Here is a 13,035-nt window from a genome sequence, read left to right on the forward strand (position 1 = left end):
CGCTCGCGAAAGATTTCAACCAAAGCTCGATCATACCGGCTTGTGGTGAAAGCGTGCTATGCATTACAGTGTCAATTTTATTTCAAATGATTCCGTGGTCCAACCCCAGCTAGCAAGCTTTCGTCGGCCGACTGACGATTTCAGTCGGGTGACGTCGTCATATGTCGTGTGTCGACGTCCGTTGTAGCGCCGATATCGTTTTGACTGTGTAAAACTCGGCAAATGTACGTAATAAACCCCGACATCGGCCCGACGCAATGTTGCTGTCGATAAAATTATGCAGAGTTACGGGAGATAACAAATTGATGATCATTATTTTAACATTTGTTACGTCCCCTGTTCAAGCGTCGGTCCAGCAACGGCGTGACATTATGAGACTGACCATGCAAATGCGAAACTAAATTATTCATATTTGTTGACTTTTTCACATAGGAGTAGGATAATTAATTGTAAGTTTTATTTGCATATTTGCAATCAAATACAGCATGAGCTCAAATCATGAGTTTTACATTTTAAAAATACGCCATCATTTACTTGAAATATTCAAATAGCTTTCCTTACGGTAAACAAGATTGAGTGTGCAAATGGCTGCTGCTTTCCCGCGTGAGCGAATTTTATTTGTTTTCTTAGTTCAAGTTAATATCGAAAGAAGAGACATTTTTGGGAATGTTGGACAGCACATTGATGATATGTTATCCGAGACGAATGTCGCCTCGGGATCTCAATCTGAGTGCTGGTCCCAGTGCCACGTGGTGGCGGTGAGAATAGTTGTGTAGCCAGTGAGTCAGGCTCTTGGCAATGACAATCAGATTCAGACGTCAACTCGAGGACAACCGACGGATGGAGCGAGTAAGTGATTTCGGTTTTTTTTGGCTCTCAATGTTAGTTTTGCTGTTACAGTGACGGGGGGGGGGGGGGGGAGTACATACTGCTGTATCTTATTCTGTATATGTAGATGTAGGTGTGTTTTGTCCTGTTACAGTGGGGGAGGGGGGTGTTGTACACACTGCTGTAAATATAGATGTAGGTGTGTTTTGTCTTGTTACAGTGGGGGGGGGGGGGGTGTGTGTACATACTGCTGTAGATGTAGGTGTGTATTGTCCTGTTACAGGGGGGGGGGGTAACATACTTCTGTAGCTGTAGGGGGAGGGGGGGTACATACTGCAGTAGTTGTTGGTGATTTTTGCACTGTTACACTGGGGGGGGGGGGGGGGGTGGAGTACATACTGCTGAATCTGTAGTGCTCTGTAAGTGTGGTTTGCACTGTTACACTTGGGGGGGGGGGGGGGGGTGTACATACTGATGTATCTGTAGCTGTAGGTGTGACGTGTATTGCATTGTAACACTTGGGGTGGGGGGGGGGTGTACATACTGATCTATCTGTAGCTGGTGGTGTGTTTTGCACTGTTACACACTTGGGGGGGGGGGGGGGGGTGTACATACTAACTGCTGAATCTGTAGCTGTATGTGTGTTCTGCACAGTGACACTGGGGGGGGGGGGGGGGGAGGGGGTTGTACATACTGCTGAATCTGTAGCTGTAGGTGTGTTTTGTACTGTTACACTTGGGGGGGGGGGGGGGGTGTGCATACTGATGTATATGCTTGGCGCTGGTGGACAATATTCACTTTTTTGGCCAAAAACACACTTTTTTGGCCAAAAACGTACATTATTGGCCAAAAAGTGTGTTTTTGGCCAAAAACATGTTTTGGCCAAAACTTTTAAGTGCAAAGTTTTGGCCAAAAAAATATTTGGCCAAATCTAAAACATTTGGCCAAATCTTCACTTTTTTGGCCAAATGTTTTAGATTTGGCCAAATCTTTTTTTGGCCAAAACTTTTGCATTGAAAGTTTTGGCCAAAAAATAGTTTTGGCCAAAACTTCATTTTTTGGCCAAATCTTTGAGTACCCCTTGGCGCTGATAGACAATATTCATTTTTTTGGCCAAAAACGCCAGTTTTGGCCAAAAAAGCAAAGTTTTGGCCAAAAAAGTATACTTTTGGCCAAAAACGCCAGTTTTGGCCAAAAACGCCGGTTTTTGCCAAAAACGCCAGTTTTGGCCAAAAACGCCAGTTTTGGCCAAAAACGCCAGTTTTGGCCAAAAACGCCAGTTTTGGCCAAAACCAACAGTTTTGGCCAAAAAATTATAGTTTTGGCCAAAAAAGTGAAAATTGTCCACCAGCGCCAAGCTGCTTGGCGCTGGTGGACAATATTCACTTTTTTTGCCCAAAACACACTTTTTTGGCCAAAACTGGCGTTTTTGGCCAAAAAAGCAAAGTTTTGGCCAAAAAAGTATAGTTTTGGCCAAAAACGCCAGTTTTAGCCAAAACCGCCAGTTTTGGCCAAAACCGCCAGTTTTGGCCAAAACCACCAGTTTTGGCCAAAAAAGCAAAGTTTTGGCCAAAAAAGTATAGTTTTGGCCAAAAACGCCAGTTTTGGCAAAAAAAGTGCGTGTTTGGCCAAAAAAGTGAATATTGTTCACCAGCGCCAAGCAGCTTGGCGCTGGTGGACAATATTCACTTTTTTTTGGCCAAAACACACTTTTTTGGCCAAAACTGGCGGTTTTGGCCAAAAAAGCAAAGTTTTGGCCAAAAAAGTATAGTTTTGGCCAAAAACGCCAGTTTTGGCCAAAAACGCCAGTTTTGGCCAAAACCACCAGTTTTGGCAAAAAAAGTGTGTTTTTGGCCAAAATAGTGAATATTGTCCACCAGCGCCAAGCTGCTTGGCGCTGGTGGACAATATTCACTTTTTTTGCCAAAAACACACTTTTTTGGCCAAAAACGTACATTTTTGGCCAAAAAAGCAAAGTTTTGGCCAAAAAAGTATAGTATCGGCCAAAAACGCCAGTTTTGGCCAAAACCGCCAGTTTTGGCCAAAACCGCCAGTTTTGGCCAAAAAAGTGCGTTTTTGGCCAAAAAAGTGAATATTGTTCACCAGCGCCAAGCTGCTTGGCGCTGGTGGACAATATTCACTTATTTTGCCAAAAACACACTTTTTTGGCCAAAACTGGCGGTATTGGCCAAAAAAGCAAAGTTTTGGCCAAAAAAGCAAAGTTTTGGCCAAAAAGAGATTTGGCCAAAAAAGTGAATATTGTCCACCAGCGCCAGCAAATACAAAAGATTTTGCCAAAAAAAGATTTGGCCAAACAAAAAAGATTTGGCCAAAAAGTGAAGATTTGGCCAAATCTTTTTTGTTTGGCCAAATCTTTTTTTGGCCAAATCTTTTTGTGGCAGAAGTTTGGCCAAATCTCCCGTTTTAGCTAACATAAACAGTTTTGGCCAAAACTTTTACATAGAAAGTTTTGGCCCAAAAAAAGTTATAGCCAAATCTATTTTATTTGGCCAAATGTGTGGGTTGTTTTGGCCAAATCTTTGTCTTTTTTGGCCAAAACTGGCGGTTTTTGCCAAAAAAAGTGAATATTGTCCACCAGCGCCAAGCATAGATGTAACTAGCTGAAGCTGTAGGTGTGTTATGTACTGTTACAGTAGGGGGAGGGGGGGGGGGTGAACATACTGCTGTTTTTGTAGCTGTTGGTGTGTTTTGCACACAGGGGGGGGGGGGGGGGGGGGGGATTGGGGTTGTATACTGCTGTATCTGTAGCTCTAGGTGTGTTTTGCGCTCTACACGAGGGAAGGGGGTGGAGTGTTGTATGTTTGGTACTGTTACAGTGGTGGCAGCGGGGGGAGGGGGATGTACATAATTCTGAATTTGTAGCTGTAAATGAGTTTTGTACTGTTACAGTGGTGGCGGGGGGGGTTGGGGGTTGTACATACTGCTGTAGCTGTAGGTGTCTTTTGCACTGTTACTAAGGGGGAGGGGAGGTGTACATACTGCTGTAGCTGTAGCTGTAAGTAATTTTTGCACTGTTACACTTGGGGGGTTGTATATACTGCTGAATCTGTTGCTGTAGGTGTGTTTTATACTGTAATACTGAGGGGGGGGGGGGGGTGTATACGGCTGTATCTGTAGCTGTAGGTGTGTTTTGTACTGTTACAGTGAGGGCGGTACGCGGTAGGGGCGGGGGGTTCTACATACTGCTGTATCTCTAGCTGGTGATTTGTTTTGCACTGTTACACTGGGGGGGGGGGGGGGGGGGGTTGTACACACTGCTGTATCTGTAGGTTTGTTTGCAACTGTAACACTGGGGGGAGGGGGGGTTATACTGCTGTAGCTGTAGCTGTAAGTGAATTTTGCACTGTTACACTTGGGGGGGGGGGGGGGGTGGTGGTACATACTGCTGTATCTGTAGCTGCACCCAGCCAGCAAGACATTAGCGGCCGATAGTCGGCCGAACACCCTTCAAAAAGTCGGGCAGGTGACGTCAAAAGATACGACGCGGGTGTTGGCCCGACTAACTTTTGCAAAGAGGCAACGAGGCGGCCGACAGGCGGCCGAACACCTGTACTATGGCGGCACGCATCCGGTCCGATGTTAATCGGCCCGATGGCTTGTTGGACCTGCGGCCCGACACCTTATGCCGACATCGTCCCGATGTCTTCCCGCTGAAATCGATATCTTCCCGATGTCGGCATAAGGTGTCGGACCGCAGGTCAAACAAGTCATCGGGCCGATTAACATCGGACCGGATGCGTGCCGCCATAGTGCAGGTGTTCGGCCGCCTATCGGCCGCATCGTTGCCTCTTTGCAAAAGTTAGTCGGGCCAACACCCGCGTCGTATGTTTTGACGTCACCGGCCCGACTTTTTGAAGGGTGTTCGGCCGATTATCGGCCGCTAATGTCTTGCTGGCTGGGACAGTGCACCCTGAATTCATATGTTTTTATCAGAATGACCACTTTACTATGTAGGGAAAAGGATTTGACAATCAAATTATCAGGATTTTTTTTATATATACATGTACATCATATGAAAACAACCATCTTTGTTTGTACCGATATGAAAACATGAATCAGAACCAAACTGTCAGACTCATAAAAACCCAACCAATGCACTTAACTCTTATTCCATACACAAAACTGACGCTTTACAAATCATAAACAACATAAACAAAAATGAAACAAATCCATCAAGCCATTCAAAAGTTGCAACATTTTAATTACAGATGTTTGTCTGAAAATTACATTCAGAGAAAACAGCATTTGAAAGATTCCAACCAGTACCTCAAACTAGTAGCACAGTGCAGCCTGAATTGATATGTTTTTATAAGAATAACCACTTTACTATGATGGGGAAATGATTTGACGATCAAATTATCCAGACTTTTTTTAAAAAAATCATTTGAAAACTCATCTATGTTAGTGCAGATATGAATCAAAACGAAACTGTCGGACTCATAAAAACACAAGGAATCCACTGTATTTTTATTCCATGCACAGAAATGGTGCTTCACAAATCATAAACAACATATACAAAATTGGAACAAATCCATCTTGCCATTCAAAAGTTACATTTTAATTACCACATTTTGTCTCAAATTACATGTAGAGAAAACAGCATGTAAAAGAGTCTCACTAGTACCCCGGTAAACTAGTACCACAGTAGAGCTTGAATTAATGGGGTGGTTTTTTTTAACCAGAATAACACTTTAACTATGAAGGGGAAATGATTTGATAATCAAATTATCAGATTTTTTTGATTTAAAAAAAATCATATGAAAACATTAAAAAAGTCAATTATCTGTGTTTGTGCTGATATGAAAATATTGATCAAAACCAAACTGTCAGATTCATAAAAACCCAACGGATGCACTGATTTCTTATTCCATTGCATAGAAATGATGCTTCACAAATCATCAACAACATTACATAATTATATATACACAAATGGAACAAAGCTATCAAGCCATTCAAAAGTTGCAACATTTTAATTACAATATTTCTGTGCTCAATCCTAACACTGCAGCAAATTTCTGTAAAGCTGAATGTCCCTTTCCATGTACCAACATGGTCATACACGGCGTTATTTAAAATGCAACTTTACCACCCGAAGCGTTGCAAACACCGGGAGAAGAGTAAACAACTGCAGACTTGAATGGACACTCATATGCACTCCAGATGCAGGGCCTGTGCAAATCCTTGGGCTGATGCATCACCTTCTTTCATAATCAGACTGCTATCAGACAAGCATTCAGTACAGGATATAGACCTTTCAGCAATAGATTGAGCTGATCAATGTTGACAAAAGCCCAACACATGTCAGCGGAGTGACGTTGCACAGTACCAGTATCCATATCTGCTTGTGATGGGTCAGAAGATGGCAAAGTATCTGTATCTTCTTATGGTTGGTCAGAAGATGGCAAAGCTGATGTTTCTGCTGTGGAAGAGGGTAGTTCCGGTTTAGCAAACTTTTCCATCAGGTCAATCTTTCTCCTCGCTGCCACCACAGGAGGACTGGCTCTCCCCTTGCTCCAACCTAATAAATACACAAACACTGATTTAATATTTGATACAACTGTCCATGGTTTTTGTTTGTAATAAGCTGCAAAATTTAAGACTCAATATAAACGTCAACAAGTGCTTGTACTTTATTTTGCAAATGACCATGTTACATGGGGTGTACCTCAACTTTTTGGCTAGGCCGGTAAATCAGAAATCCCAATCAGCCCCCAACCACTGAACCAGGCGGGTTTTCTTACAACCACCTCAGCGGCTCGTACCCACATATGTCGGTTGACGAACACACACACACACACAAAAGACATTCATTAATTGGCCCCTATCACAAAATTTACATGTCAAGTTTACTATGGGATTTGAGTAACCACACAATCACATACACACAGGAACTAATACTGAAACTAGCTGAATTATTTTCTTTCTTTCTTTCTTTCTTTTCATATTTTTCTTTTAAAATTAATTTATTTCATCACACTTGCTATGTATTTGCTTGTTTCTTGTCTGTTGTCTGTTTTGTGTGTGTGTGTTCTGTGTGTGTGTATACATTTTCAGATTTCCTAAACCTAGCACTGTTTGCAGGTGATCTTTATGCTTTTGATTCATGAGTTGCATCCCCAGTCCTTTAGTTTAACTCTTTTTTTTTTTTCTTTGGTGAAGTAAATTGGATCTATTTTTTTATTCCTTAGTTAATGGAAAAGATTTGACAACAATATTGCTGTCAATGATAGGTTGGTCAGCCATGCTGGTGTAAACCAATCCTTTAGAATTAGAGAACGCTCTCTAGTAAGGTACTAATTTTCCTACGGTCAATGACCAGAAACAGAAACTGTGTCAGTCCTACATCGATCAGATGCTGCTTCTCAGTTTGACCCCAGACAAAGAATAATGATGACATGTTACACCATAGTAAGCTCTCAAGGACTGGCCAGCGAAGAACAATACAATAGGGGTTGTGAAGACGATATCACAGAGATGATCGAGGGAGGGGGGGGGGGGGGGGTTGCGGCGGCGGCATGGTCAGTAAATTGGATCAAGAAACACGCAAAATACTTCAGACACAAACTGTTTATCATTTACCTGCAAACCCTAACACATTCTTACAACAACAACAACATAACAATGTGCAATAAATCACGTTGTCAAACAAACAAGATCGAAAAGAGAAAGAAGCAAAACCCACCTCGTCGAGTCAAGAATCTTAGAATGTCGTCTGCTTCAATACGATAATGTTGGTTCATTTCGGAGTGTTGTTACTTCCTTCTACTGTTCGCTGCTGCTGGTTCATCTTTCTCTGATATTTCTTGCCACTATGCCGAACATTTCCAATGTTAGGGTTGTTCTCCGCAGCTCAAAACTTTGAAAAATGCTGCTGAATCGGTGAAAACGTCATGGATTTGTTGACACCGGGGGACTGATAAGTTGTCTACTGCGCTTGCGCCAAATGCCTTTGACCTACATATATTTGCATATATTAATTCCGGGGTTTCGGTTGGAACGGATTCTCTCTCTTTGTGCCTATGTCAACGGAAATTCCCCAACGGTGATGACGTCATCTTGAAGAACGGAAATTTCCACACAGTTTGAACAGCGAAGGGTCATGTCATGTGCGCACATTTACCAGCACGGAGTATCCAAAGTTGACCATTTTTTCGATTTTTTTGATAAAACACAGAAAAAAACAACAAAACATCGGTTTGAAAATGGTTTTATTTACATGAATACATGTCTAAAATGACAAAAGCAGATTATTGAATGCATTCCAGGATGTTCAAAGGTGTGAAAAATGCAACAACCCCAAAAAGGTGTATGAGACCAAAAATAACTCATTTTGCCTACCCGGTCTGCCCTTAAAAACGACAATTTTTCACATTTTCGCTTTTTTTTCTGAAGTTATCGAGAATGGCAACCTTGGCTATGTATGCTATACAGGGCGATGTAAGCCCTATCTTTGGACACCAGTTTGGTTGACCTTGCTTTAAGGTCAAGGTCGCAAGGGTCCTTTAAAGTTGGATTGTATACATATTTTGAAGTGACCTTGACCCTGAACTATGGAAGATAACTGTTTCAAACTTAACAATTATGTGGGGCACATGTTATGCTTTCATCATGAGACACATTTGGTCACATATGATCAAGGTCAAGGTCACTTTGACCCTTATGAAATGTGACCAAAATAAGGTAGTGAACCACTAAAAGTGACCATATCTCATGGTAGAAAGAGCCAATAAGCACCATTGTACTTCCTATGTCTTGAATTAACAGCTTTGTGTTGCATGACCTTGGATGACCTTGACCTGGGGTCAAGGTCACATGTATTTTGGTAGGAAAAATGTGTAAAGCAGTTCTGAGTGTATGATGTCATTGCTAGGTTTAGTTATTTGACCTTGAAGGTCAAGGTCATGTAAAGGTCAAGGTCAAGCATGTGAGTCGTATGGGCTTTGCCCTTCTTGTTGCACTGTTACAGGTTGGGGGAGGGTTGTACATACTGCTGAATCTGTAGCTGTAATTAGTGTGTTTTGCACTGTTACATTGGGGGTGGGGGGGGGGGGGGGGGGGGTATACATACATCTGTAGCTGTAGGTGTGTTTTGTACTGTTACTTAGGGGAAGGGGGTGTACATACTGCTGAAGCTGTAGCTGTAAGTAATTTTTGCACTGTTACACTTGGGGGGGGGGGGGGGGGGTTGTACATACCGTGCTGAATCTGCATGTTGCTGTAGGTGTGTTTTATACTGTAATACTGAGGGGGGGGGGGGGGGGGTTGTACATACGGCTGTAGCTGTAGGTGTGTTTTGTACTGTTACAGTGAGGGCGGTAGAGGCGGGGGTGGTGGGGGGGGGGGGGGTTCTACATACTGCTGTATCTGTAGCTGGTGATGTGTTTTGCACTGTTACACTGGGGGGGGGGGGGTTGTACATACTGCTGTATCTGGATCTGTAGGTTTGTTTTCCACTTTAACACTGGGGGAGGGGGGTTGTTGTACTGCTGTAGCTGTAGCTGTAAGTGGATTTTGCACTGTTACACTTGGGGCAGGGGGGGGGGGGGGGGGGGTTGTACATACTGCCGTATCTGTAGCTGCACCCAGCCAGCAAGACATTAGCGGCCGATAATCGGCCGAACACCCTTCAAAAAATCGGGGCGGTGACGTCAAAAGAGACGACGCGGGTGTTGGCCCGACTAACTTTTGCAAAGAGGCAACGATGCGGCCGACAGGCGGCCGAACACCTGTGCTATGGCGGCACGCACCCGGTCCGATGTTAATCGGCCCGATGGCTTGTTGGACCTGCGGCCCGACACCTTATGCCAACATCGTCCCGATGTCTTCCCGCTGAAATCGATATCTTCCCGATGTCGGCATAAGGTGTCGGGCAGCAGGTCCAACAAGTCATCGGGCCGATTAACATCGGACCGGATGCGTGCCGCCATAGCACAGGTGTTCGGCCGCCTGTCGGCCGCCTCGTTGCCTCTTTGCAAAAGTTAGTCGGGCCAACACCCGCGTCGTCTCTTTTGACGTCACCGGCCCGACTTTTTGAAGGGTGTTCGGCCGACTATCGGCCGCTAATGTCTTGCTGGCTGGGACGGTTCTCTCATACACTTGATGCGCGATTGAGTCGAGTTCAAATCACGATCTGCCCGTAATTTTCTATACTCTTTGGCATTTGTTTATTTTTGTTTATTTTCTTCATGTGCAAAAGAGTACGTTATAATAGCAAATTGATTTAAAAAAAATTGTAGGCAGGAATGTTTTTTTTTTTTTAAATCTTTGGTTAACATGAAAAAGTTTTTTTTAACTTAAACATGTAAACATTTGATTAAAAAAAAATATGAAGAAGGATGCTCCCCGCTTAAACAAACAAAGGTAATAGAGAAGACAAAAAAAAAAACTAAAAATGCGGTAGCAGCCACCTGCATGCAACTGAGATTAAAAACAAAAAAACAAAACAAATAAATAGAAAGGGTCTCCCCGTGTTTTTATTTCATTCAGTTTGTTTGGGTAGTTGCTACTGACTTTGAAACTGACACGCTGGCTAAAAAGCTGCAACATTGTGTCTTTCAAAGTCGAACTGTCGTTTAACTACCGCCCAGTATTTATTTGTACTGCCCAGTAATTATTTATTTTCCCCCGGTATTCATATGAGTCCAGCTGGAGGTCGGCAGCTACAAGTGTTGGTTATTTTTAGAATTGAAGATTCCCGATGCTTGCTCTTATCTGCGCACGCGTTACCGGCGTTTTCCCCGGTGTGTCAGTTTTAAAGTCAATAGCAACAACCCAAACAAACTGAATGAAATAAAAACACGGGGAGACATTTTTTTATTTTTTTTTATTTTTAACCTCAGTTGCATGCAGGTGTACAGGGTATTATTCAGTTTGCTGTTATTGTTGTTTTTCAATTGTTTCCTTTCCTTAGACATGTTTCGGGGATTGGACAGAAAAAGGTTTGTAGAGTGGCTAGAGAATCGCAATACATTTTTGACTGAGAGGAAAAAGAAGAAACAAAAGCTTTATCTTTGGTTTAAGCATAAGTTTATTTCAACAAATGTTACAATCATGACATGTATACAAAAGACACACGTAACAGCAACAAGCTAGAAGCTTATAGTGGTGTTCCTGCATTGACATTATAACGTAAGGCGGTAACGGCTGAACAATTAAACCAATTTGGAAATCCAAAGCACCATCATTATAATCATCCTCATCTCATTAATCATCCAAAATCACCACCGAAAGCGTCTGTCAGGAAAAAAACCACGTGCTTTGTTTGAAAAGCAAAGCCTAATTTTACACATCGCGTGCTTTTGTCTCTGTTATTCTTGCTTGTCAACATCATTTTATTGATGTTCTTCACTGGAAAGCAGGTGTATCATCAACAGTATCACACAAGGAACTTAGTCGATAAATATCGACAGGGGGCGGACAAATGGTTTACATGTGAAATGTGTGTATATGGGTGTGGTTCTGAAACAAACAAACCATGTGAACCCCCCCATCCCACCGCTCGCGGGCTGAACGACTTTTCCAGAAGAACACCGCGTGTACATAATACACAATTCGATCGCGTAGCACTGCCAATGCACATTTTCGCAACGAAAACCGTGCTACTGTTTCTTGTGTGTTAAATCTGAAAGCAATATAAGTGAACGAACAATTGAAAACTGATATCACGTTACTAAACTCCCAAAAGTAATAAATTACTTCTGACTGCGGTACACAATACGGCAGTCACCTCTGCGAATGCTGTCGAAGAATCTAACCGAAAGTAAACATTCTGGGAATCTACGCGCATCGGCCTTGACGCAAGTTCAATACTGAGCCAATGAGCGCGCCGCGGCGAAGTTGGCCGCTGTAAGTCTCGCAGCGCTGGCTGGCTGAGCGAGTTGCGTGTCCATCCTAATATTAGGTCCAAGCCGCACCGTAGACCAGATTAGTAGGTGCTTGATTTTGGTATTTTGATTTTACATAACATTAAACCTTTCTTGGGGTTCATGGTCATGGCAACAGCCATAATAATATTATATCATGTATAATATTACATTTCAGCATATTTGAATTACATGTCATCATACCAAACTGTCATACATTTTTATTCCTACATCATTCTGATTGATCACAACCAAACCTACTATCAGTGGACACATCCAAATGTAAGCGCCTGTTCTTGACAACTTTTAATCGACCTAAAAATAGCAACTTGCTGGGCCCTTTGCCGCCAACAGACACTGTTTGGCCTGTAGGTAAAATGTACAATGTATTTTCTGATTTGTGCACAAAAGCTTTTTTTCTTTTTTCTTTTTTTTAACATAACAATGTTTAATGTCACTGTATGTTTAAAAGACCATGGTCATATTTGTAAAAAAAATGTTAAATTAGAAAATAAATAACATTTTGGTTCATGATTTTTCCTACACCTGTGCTAAAAATAAGAAATAAAAATGTCGGGTATATAAGTCACTCAAATACAGCTAGGTATGAATGGCTCGGTTTGAGTTTGTTGCAGTTGACCCTGCACAATGCGACATATCATGTTTTTGTTGAACAATTTTGACGTCACCCCTCCCATAGGGTGACGTATTTCACAACTTCCTGTGTTACACAAACTCTGTGATGACCAATTTTGACGTCACCCCTCCCATAGGGTGACGGATTTCACAACTTTCTACAGATGAACAATGTTGCCTTCACCCCTCCCAGGGTGACGGATGTCACAACTTCCTGTGTACACAAACTGATGACGTATTTCACAACAAAATGGCGCTGCCCATGGTCAACCTCTAAACTATCCGTATAGAATGGGGGCGTCCTCGCCCCCATAAAAATCGCAAAGAATGCACATTTTTGTTGTGATCCGACCGGTGTCTGTAGACTGAATCACACGTTCGGCAAACTTCGTTTTTAACGGAAATAACCGAGCCTTTCATCGGAAACGACGTTTCAACCGCTTCAGATCGTATGCAGGAAGAAAATGAGGAATGCGATACCCAGTGAGTAAAACATTTAATCGTTTTTAGTGCCTTTTGATCAAGTTTTGTTGCGTCTGTCAGCAACGTTCGTCAACCCAACGTTCGACACAGCGACGCACGCATAAGGATTTGCAGCGTTTGCATTCGGAAAGTGAGGGATTTGTGAGTTCGTTTGCATAATTTCAATCGCTAGTAGGTTTTCCCTTCGTCTCCCATTCTTGTGTTT

At 42.6% G+C, this 13,035-nt stretch overlaps 1 long non-coding RNA gene across 1 annotated transcript; it reads right to left on the bottom strand.

Moving 5' to 3' along the window:
- Positions 1 to 4,850: 4,850 nt before the first annotated feature.
- On the bottom strand, positions 4,851 to 8,403 carry LOC138951089 (uncharacterized). The gene is made up of 2 exons (XR_011450981.1): positions 7,532 to 8,403; positions 4,851 to 6,367 (listed from the first exon to the last, which is right to left on the bottom strand). It is a non-coding gene; the product is annotated as an uncharacterized lncRNA (long non-coding RNA).
- Positions 8,404 to 13,035: the final 4,632 nt, after the last annotated feature.

This window comes from Littorina saxatilis, linkage group LG16 (genome assembly GCF_037325665.1).
Source record: "Littorina saxatilis isolate snail1 linkage group LG16, US_GU_Lsax_2.0, whole genome shotgun sequence".
Lineage (NCBI taxonomy): Eukaryota > Metazoa > Mollusca > Gastropoda > Littorinimorpha > Littorinidae > Littorina > Littorina saxatilis.